Here is a 10138-nt window from a genome sequence, read left to right as displayed (position 1 = left end):
GCAGGTCTGGGTGGAAGGTGAGAAGCTACATTTCTAACAAGTTCCCAGGTGATGCTGATGCTGCTAGTTGAGGATCACTCTTTGAGACTCGCTGCAGAAATCACAAAAGTTCTGGTAAAAATTACCTCACTTGCCACCAACTGACAGAGGTCAGGCAGCCTTTACCCTGACGCATTAGTTCTGCCATAGCCCCGCTGAATTTTTTAGCTTGCTATGAAGTTGTCACCTAACAAATTTAAGGACTAGATGTAGCCAGGCTATAACCTGGGGAGTTCTATTGGAGCCAGCGCCTCAAGGAATAGGGGTTTTACTTCATAGTTTCGGTATTGTGGATGTTGTAAGCTAGGTACTATCCCCGAATCTGTCAAAAACTAATAGCGTGACTGAGCTAGTATCTTTAACACTTAAAAATCCTAAGGTCCTACAACAGTGTCTAGTTTCCCCAGAGAAGCCAAGCCTTTGGTTCTCAAGAAAATGAGAGCCACCTGGTGGTCAGTGATGAAACCTTTTTAAATAACCTTTGTGAGGTCATACCGTTTGTACATTCATTCATTCAGTTCATTATTAGGTAGCTACTATATGCCATGTATTATATACTAGGTGTAGAAAATATGGTCCACGGTCCGAGTGGAACTTACAGTTTAGTCCGGAGAAAGAATAGAAAGCTTTTAGGAAGAACTAGAAGGAACTAAGTCACATTGGGCTGAGGTATATTTAGGGTTCAAAAGTCCTGGTTTACGTGACCCTGGGTCTCCAGGAGGCTAGGATGGGTTGCAGCTCAAACTTACTAGACATATCTCCCTCCTCAGTGAAACACCTCTGTGCAATCTCAAATCCTGAGAAGTCGCTTCCCCAGACCCCAGGGAGGAAGTGGGCCCAGCGTAGGTGGACAGAGGAAGGAAGGAGTAGGAGAATCAGCTCAGAGCCCTGGTCCGTGTTCTCATCGTACAGTCAGGACCTGGGAGGGGCGAGGTCCCGTCGCCAGGGCACGGGCTCCAGGCTCACGGGTAGTGAGCACTAGCACTGGGCTTTGACCAGGTCCAGTAGGTGCTCCTCCTTGCTCGTGCCTCCATCAAGAAGAGATGAAGAGGGGCTTCCCTGGTGGCGCAGTGGTTAAGAATCCACCTGCCGATGCAGGGGACACAGGTTCGAGCCCTGGTCCGGGAAGATCCCACATGCCGCGGAGCAACTAAGCCCACGCATCACAACTACTAAGCCTGTACACCTAGAGCCCGTGCTCCACGACAAGAGAAGCCACGGCAATGAGAAGCCCACACACTGCAATGAAGAGTAGCCCCCACTCGCCTCAACTCGAGAAAGCTCACGCGCAGCAGCAAAGACCCAACGCAAAAATAAATAAATAAAATTTTTAAAAAATTGTCTAAAAAAAAAAAAAGATGAAGAGGGACTTCCCTGGTGGTCAAGAGGGTAAGACTCCACACTCCCAACGCAGGGCGGCCGGGTTCGATCCCTGGTCGGCGAGCGAGATTCCCGCATGCCGCAACTAAGGAGTCCACATGGCACAACGAAGAGCCCGCGTGCCACAACTAAGACCCGGCACAACCAAAATAAATAAATGTTTTTTTTTTTTAAGTGAGAGGTTCCTAATGAGATCGGAGTAAACCAGTCTCCCTCACTAGTAACCAAGCCTCAATCCAGGCAGTCGAGAAATAAAGAATGAGATTTGCAACATCATTCCCGGCCCAGGCCTTTACTCCTTAAAGAGACAGCAGCAGTGAAACCATAAAAGAAGATATTCCCCACTCAAGAGGTAACTTCTCTTCTGTAGTACTCTGGTAGACCTCTCAGTGGGCCCAATAAAGGGCTCCAAACTAGTCAGTGGCAAGAGTGAACACACATCTAAATTGGTTCTCTCATCCGCTATACCACACTGCCGCAGAAAGGAGAACACGCCTATGCTAGGAGCCTAAGATGACACATGATGAATCCACAGGTATTCCACCAAGCTCTGCAGAACCTCATGTGATTTCTGCCCGAAGGCAGTCAGATGTGGAAACTGTGGGTCACACTCATTGTTTTCAGGATACGTATCTGAGAACAAAATTTAAAATAGTTCCCCAACTTAAAAAAGATAAAAGAAAAACATGCCAATTTGATTCATTTGTATCAACGATTAAAAAATAAAATGCTAGTCTTCTATCAGGGCAAACAGCTTAGGATCCCCAATTTAATCGTAAGTACCAACAGCACACCCTCTATCTGTTAAAATCATGTCCTCGCCAGAACACAAATGGTTACACAAGTCACATTGCCGGAGTGGACTGGAACCAGATAGGTACTCAATACGAAATCAGTGACACAAAGCAATGTGGACCTGAAAATAGCTCCTTTTATGTCATTTTGTATTTTCCCTATCCTAGATGTCAAACCAAGAAATAGCCAAGTCAGTAAGAATGAGCAGTGGTCCATTTATTCAACTATAGATCAGGATTCCCATGGGTAGTTTATAGAACAGAGGTTGGGGAGGATGGACTAAAGCTCTCGAGCCCATCGGTACAGGACTGGCCAAGACACAACCATCACACAGGCTTCCCCATCTTCTCAACTTCGAGACTCTTCCAGGAAGCTCTCCCTAGATATCCCACCCTCAAAACTGCCCTGTCCTTGGCCTCATTTATTCACTACCCCTCATAATTGACGGGCATTGTTTTTGGCAGTTATAATCTCCAAACTTTCCTTCATTATAAAAATTAATGCAGGGACTTCCCTCGTGGTCCAGTGGTTAAGAGTCTGTGCTCCCAATGCAGGGGGCCTGGGTTCAGTCCCTGGTCAGGGAACTAGATCCCACATGCTGGAACTAAAAAAAAGATCCCACATGCCACAACTACGACCCAGCGCAGTCAAATAAATAAATATTTTTTTAAAAATTAATGCATACTTATTTTAACAAATGTGAACAGAAGAGAATCACTGTAAAGAAATAAAAATGAATGTGCTCTCTTTCTCCAAACCCACTTCTTAAAGGTAACTACTGTTAAATAATTTAGCGTACCTCCTTTTGAAATTTTTTGATAGTTTAAAAAAATCTCAACAGTATTAAATGGCGAATCACATTTATGTATGTATTGATATATATTTAAAAAAATGTATTAACTAAATAGGTTTAATAAGGAGTTCATGTTAGGTACATTGATGGCTGTTTCCTGTGGTATTTTCTAACGAAAAGTAATTTAATTTTCATTATTTTAGGTTCCATTCAATCTGGCACAGGCAAATATACCTTCTCTGGTGGTAAAACAAAGAACTCTCCAGCCTCCAGATTTAGAGAAAATGTCTGTATTCCGTGAGTTCTGATAAATGGAGCATTTGCTGGTTGCATTTCATAGATCTGTTCTACTTTGTGTGTATTTGTCTTTCAGGTAAACAACTTGCATATAAAATTAATAAATCAATAAATGAAGTGATTGCTGAGAATTCTTTCAGCTGGGTACAGGGACCCAGTTACCCTTAGCTTTTGTGTTAAGAAATTATTGTTAATGAATAATTTGTTATAAGACCTACAGTGAGGTATTTTTGTCTGTACATTAAAAAAAATTATACCTACATCTAGCTGCTTCTGACCTTGAAGATTTTGCTCAGAATTCAGAAACCACCCTATGAATATATAGTGTCCTCTATAATGCATAGTTCAGGACAGAAAGGCAGATTCCCCACCCTAGTATAAATAATGTAAAAAGAGAAAGCATGTTAGGTTCTGAGGAAGAATAAAAGAAAACAGTCTTCTGACGGAAGGAGATCTGTTGTCAGCAATGTGGAATGTTCTAGTCCAGCAGCTGCTGACTTTCCAGCAGTGAAAACCCAGCTGGTGACATCACTCAGGAAAGTGACTCATCAGAGCAGTGGGATTTCATTTGTCTACTCCTCATTCCACACCATACCTTTTCTGGTGGGGACTGCAAGTTCTCTTTCGGATACAACTGCTCAACTCTCCCCAACTTTCGTCAGCTCAAGGTTTTCTCTTTTGTGGACGAGAAACAAGTTTATGGGGAATTTGGGGGGCTTTTGTTTTGGAGTTTCTACACTGCACCTACCATTTAGCCTTCAAAGGTCACACTTTGATGGGGCTAGCTCTTCTATTTTCCCTAAAAGCTGCTTTCATCTGCCCTCTAAGGACCAGGCCTGACAGTTGCTAGGGTGTGTTCCAGAGTAGAGCAGGAGGCAGTGGTCATTCTTTGATTCTTTAGGCCCAACAGGGGGCCTTTCCACATGCCCATCAAGCCCACAAACTTGGTCTTCCCAGGATTCAGTGACCGGGCATTGTTTTCACTGTACTAACTTTGAAGCAAGGAGCACACGGGTTACTATGCTCAGGAGAAGGTACTCTACCATTGTTAAAATTCAATATTAATAGATGACTGACACACGTAATGTTCCAGTGACAACTCTCCAGACTGATCCAGGTTCCCAGAAGAAGAGCTAAACTCTCCATAACTGGCAGTTTTTCAGTTCCCTGTGCTAGAACTATTTATTTTGTGGCATTATAGCCTTACTTACAGGCAAAGAGTGGCAACAGTTAAGAAAATATGACTATTCTGCCATGGCAGTTCCTGGATCCTTTATTTGGGTCCTGGGGATTCTGAATACATCAAGGTAAAAAGCAAATCACGTGTGTATAAGAAATAGATACAGACAATCCATAGAAAAAAAGTTATACAAATGGTCCATAGTTATAGGTTCAATCTCATTCATAAGAGAAATGAAAATTTAAGCTATACTGAGATACCATTTCCCACCTACCAGATGAGGAAAAAAAAAAACAACCCAACCGTCTGACAACAAACTCCATTGGCAGCCATTGGCAATTCTGTGGGTAAACAGGCACATTCATATATTGCTGTGGGACCACAAAATCCCCTGTGAAAACATTTGGCAATACCTAGCAACATTACCTAAGAAGTTACCCTTTGATCCAGCAATTCCATTTCTAGGAACCTACCCAAAAGATAGCTATAGGTTTTATAGAAATAAATAAAAAATAGAATTTATATTTCTTACTCATTTTTGACCAAATGTCTGTGTTAAACTATTACATACTATAATCCTAACCTTTTCTTTTACAGCAAGCTGAGAAACTTTTTACTTGGAATAACAAGAGAATTTCTTATACTTTTGTCTTTTCACTGACTACAAGTCAAATCTGAGGAGCCTCAGAATATTGTTTAAAACGAAACTATAGGATGCTCACTTAGGCAGCACATATATTAAAATTGGAACAATACAGAGAAGATTAGCATGGTCCCTGCGCAAGGATGATAACGCAAATTTGTGAAGCATTCCATATTTTTTGAATGGGTAAAGAAGATGTGGCACATATATACAACGGAATATTACTCATCCATAAAAAGAAACGAAACTGAGTTATTTGTAGTGAGGTGGATGGACCTAGAGACTTTCATACAGAGTGAAGTAAGTCAGAAAGAGAAAAATAAATACCGTATGCTAACACATATATACGGTATCTAAAAAAAAAAAAAAAGGTTCTGAAGAACCTAGGGGCAGGACAGGAATAAAGATGCAGACGTAGAGAATGAACTTGAGGACATGGGGAGGGGGAAGGGTAAACTGGGAAGAAGTGAGAGAGTGGCATAGACTTATATATACTACCAAATGTAAAATAGATAGCTAGTGGGAAGCAGCTGCATAGCACAGGGAGATCAGCTCAGTGCTTTGTGTCCACCTAGAGGGCTGGGATAGGGAGGGTGGGAGACGCAAGAGGGAGGAGATATGGGGATATATGTATATGTACAGCTGATTCACTTTGTTATGCAGCAGCAACTAATACAACAATGTAAAGCAATTATACTCCAATAAAGATGTTTTTAAAAAAAAAACTATAGGGACTTCCCTGGTGGTCCAGTGGTTAAGAATCCACCTTCCAATGCAGGGGAAACAGGTTCCATCCCTGGTTGGGGAACTAAGATCCCACATGCTGCGGGGCAACTAAGCCCGCGAGCACCACAACTACTGAGCCCACATGCTGCACCAAAGATCCTGTGTGCCGCAACTAAGACCTGATGCAACCAAATAAATAAATAAACATTTTTAAAAATAAGAAGAAACTATAGACAGGTGGGTTGTTTTGTTTTTAATATCCGCTCCGCAGCATGTGGGATCCTCGGCATGTGGGATCCTCCTGGACCGGAGCACGAACCCGTGTCCCCTGCATCGGCAGGTGGACTCTCAACCACTGTGCCACCAGGGAAGCCCCAGATGGCATTCTATACACTATTTTATCTCTTGCTTTTCTCTGTAACTTTTTTTTAAATTTATTTTTGGCCGTGTTGGGTCTTCGTTGCTGCGCGCAGCCTTTCTCTAGTTGCAGCAAGTGGGGGCTACTCTTCGTTGTGGTGCGTGGGCTTCTCATTGCGGTGGCTTCTCTTGTTGCGGAGCATGGGCTCTAGGCGCGCAGGCTTCGGTGGTTGTGGCATGTGGGCTCAGTAGTTGTGGCTTGCAGGCTCTAGAGCTCAGGCTCAGTAGTTGTGGCGCACGGGCTTCGTTGCTCTGCGGCATGTGGGATCTTCCTGGGCCAGGGATCGAACCCACGTCCCCTGCATTGGCAGGTGGATTCTTAACCACTGCGCCACCAGGGAAGCCCTCTCTTTAACTTTTAAAATAGACGTTTACGTATTTCAAAATCAAAAGAAAATGAAAAGGAAATTGAGAAGTCTTGTTCTTAACTGTCTCCATCCATCTCCAACCTTCCCACAGGTAGTGTTTGTTCTAGACAGTCCCATTTTTGTCTGTTGTCTCAGTGTCCCATTTGTCCAAGATTTAGCATTTGCCCAAGACTTTGATTTATTAAAAGGTAATATTTTTATGAAAATAAGCAGAGATGAGTTTTAAAATCGAGAAATATTGGGTCCTCCAACTTCATTCTTTTTCAAGATTATTTTGCCTATTCTTGCTCTCTTACATTCCCATATGAATTTTAGGATGGTTTTGTCAATGAGTACAAAGAAGCAAGCTGAGATTCTGGTTAGATCTTTAATTTTTTTCACCAATGTTTTGTAGTTTTCAAAGTATGTCTTGTGCTTCTTTTGTGAAATTTACTCCCAAGTACTTTATTCTTTTAGATACTATCATAAATGGAAGTGCTTTTCAGTTTATTCATTGCTAATACATGGAATATAATTGACTTTTTTAAAGTTTTATTATTTTTTTTTTATTTTACTTATTTTGGCACGTTGGGTCTTAGTTGTGGCACGTGGGATCTTCGTTGAGGAATGCGGGATCTTTCAGTGTGGCATGTGGGTTTCTCTCTAGTTGTGGTGTGCAGGCTCCAGAGCACGTGGGCTCTGTAGTCTATGGCACACAGGCTCTCTAGTTGAGGCGTGAGAGCTCAGTAGTTGTGGCGCGTGGTCTTAGTTGCCCCATGGCATGTGGGATCTTAGTTCCCTGACCAGGGATCGAATCTGCGTCCCTTGCATTGTAAGGTGGATTCTTCACCACTGAACCACCAGGGAAGTCCCACAATTGACTTTTTTTTTTTTTAAGCTTTTCTTTTTAATTTTTATTCATTTTTGGCTCTTTTGGGTCTTCCTTGCTGCACGTGGGCTTTCTCCAGTTGTGTCAAGTGGGGGCTACTCTTCGTTGTGGTGTGCGGGCTTCTCACTGCAGTGGCTTCTCTTGTTGTGGAGCACAGGCTCTAGGTGCATGGGCTTCACTAGTTGTGGCACACAGGCTCAGTTGTTGTGGCTCACGGGCTCTAGAGCACAGGCTCAGCAGTTGTGGCGCACAGGCTTAGTTGCTCTGAGGCATGTGGGATCTTCTGGGACTGGGGCATGAACCTGTGTCCCCTGCATCAGCAGGCAGACTCTCAACCACTGCGCCACCAGGGAAGCCCCCAAGTTTTTTCTTTTGATGTGGACCATTTTTAAAGTCTTATTGAATTTGTTACAATATTGCTTCTGTTTTATGTTTTGGTCTTTTGGCCGCAAGGCATGTGGGACCCTAGCTCCCCAACCAGGGATCGAACCCACACCCTCTGCATTGGAAGGCGACGTCTTAACCACTGGACCACCAGGGAAGTCCCTCAATAGCTTTTTTAGTGGATTCCTTAAGATTTTCCATATATACAAGATCATGTCATCTGTGAAGAGATAACTTTTTCCTTTCCAATCTGGATGCCTTTTATTTCTTTTTCTTGCCTAATTGCCCTTACTAGAAGCTCCAGTACAATGTTAAATAAAAGTGGCAAGAGTAGACATCCTCATGTTGTTCCAGAACTCAGGAGTGAGTATTCTTTTACTGTTAAGTATGATATTAGCTGTGGGTTTTTCAGCTGACATATATCAGGTTAAAGAAGTTCCCTTCTAATCCTAGCTGTTGAATGTTTTTTTGATGAAGAGTGTTGCATTTTGTTATATGCTTTTCCTGCCTCCATTGAGAGGATCATGTGGTCTTTGCCCGTTATTCTATTAATATGGCATATTGATTGGATTAAAAGGATATTGGCCAGTGGGGTTTTTTGTTGTTGTATCTTTATCTCATTTTGGTATTAGAGTAACACTGGCATTATATAATGAAAGGGGAAATGTACCCTTCTATTTTTTGGAAGAGTTTGTGATGGATTGGTATTAATTCTTTTTTAAATATCTGATAGAATTCAACAGTGAAGACTGGGCTTTTCTTTGTAGGAAGATTTTAAGTCACTAATTCAATTTACTTGTCATAGGTCTATCAGATTTTCTATTTTTTTCTTGAGTCAGTTTCGGTAGTTTATTATATCTTTCTAGGAATTTGCCCATTTCATCTAGGTTATTTAATTTGCTGGCACACAATTGTTCAAAAGTACTCCCTGATAGTCCTTTTTATTTCTGTAAGGTCAGTAGTGATTTCCCCTTTAACTTCTTAGTAATTTGAATCTTCTTTTTTTCTTGTTCAGTCTAAAGATTTGTCAATTTTGTTGAACTTTACAAAGAACCAACTTTTGATTTCATTAATTTTTTTCCTATTGTTTTTCTTCTCTATTTCATTTATTTTTCTCTCTAATCTTTTTTTCTTCATTCTGCTTGCTTTTTGTTTGCTCTTCTTTTTTGTCTTGTTTAGGTAAGCAATGCATGCACATTGCACAAATTCAAGATGACCCAAGGTTTTTGTAAGGAAACTATTTTCCTGTAAAAATATTTGCTGCCCCTTTCCTTTACTTTGGATTTGCTTCAACATAATCCAGTGAGGGGAGAGGCAGATGTATATATGAATGTAAAATAAAACAAAAGTGGCCATGAGTTGATGATCATTACAGTTGTGTGAAGGGAACATCAGGTTCATTTTACTATTTTTACTTTGTATATGTTTAAAACTTTCCATAATAAAAAACTGGAAATATATATATCATAGGCTTATCAGTCAAGGTCCATTCAGGTTGCAGAAAACACCAGTTATTTGAACAGAGAGAACTAACAAAGTATTGGTAACTGAATACAAAGTTAACTGTTAAAGGGTGAAAAGAGAACTCTAAGGTGTCATAGAGGTTAACAAATAGCAGTTACCTTGAAGAAACAAAGGGAAAACCTTAGAAACCTAGAGGAAGGGCCCTGTGAAGCTAGGAAGAACTCAAACCTCTAAGGAAGGAGCTGGCTGGTTGCTCGTCAAGGGGGAGGGAGCAATGAGGCTGGTTTCACAAATGTTAGAAAAGCTGATTTAGCTGCTCCTACCAAAGGAACTGCTGCTGCCAGAGTAAAGAAGCATTGGCTGGGTGATGATGCTCGGAGGAACAGAAAGCACACAGAAAGGAAAAAGTCCCTTCTCCCTCCTCCACTCTTGGAGTTTCCCTCTAGTGCTCCCTACTGGCAAAGCCTAGCAGGGAAGCAGAAGGCAAAGCAGAAATGTTTGCAGAGTCCCAGCCTCAGAATCACAAAGCTGAATGTAGTAAGTAGGCGGATACTGCATCCTGATTGACCTCATTAGAACCTGGCAGGTTCTGGCTCATGGAAATAGCTGCCCAGCCGCTGGGATCTGGCATAAACCTCCAGAGATTTTTTTCTTTTTAATATTTATTTATTTATTTTTGGCGGCACCGGGTCTTAGTTGAGGCACAATGGATCTTCGCTGCAGCATGCGGACTTTCTTTTTTTTTTTTTTTTTTTTTTTTTTTCAGGCTTTTTGTTTTTTTTTG

At 41.7% G+C, this 10138-nt stretch overlaps 1 non-coding gene across 1 annotated transcript; it reads left to right on the top strand.

The window, feature by feature from the left end:
- Positions 1 to 5198: 5198 nt before the first annotated feature.
- LOC112401941 (U6 spliceosomal RNA) lies at positions 5199 to 5306 on the top strand. Its single transcript, XR_003003659.1, has one exon. It is a non-coding gene; the product is annotated as a U6 spliceosomal RNA (small nuclear RNA).
- Positions 5307 to 10138: the final 4832 nt, after the last annotated feature.

Source organism: Neophocaena asiaeorientalis, unplaced genomic scaffold (assembly GCF_003031525.2).
Source record: "Neophocaena asiaeorientalis asiaeorientalis breed wild unplaced genomic scaffold, Neophocaena_asiaeorientalis_V1.1 scaffold137, whole genome shotgun sequence".
NCBI classification, from domain to species: domain Eukaryota; kingdom Metazoa; phylum Chordata; class Mammalia; order Artiodactyla; family Phocoenidae; genus Neophocaena; species Neophocaena asiaeorientalis.
The sequence above is the reverse complement of the archived record's forward strand: the minus strand, read 5'-3'. Positions and strand labels throughout refer to the sequence as shown.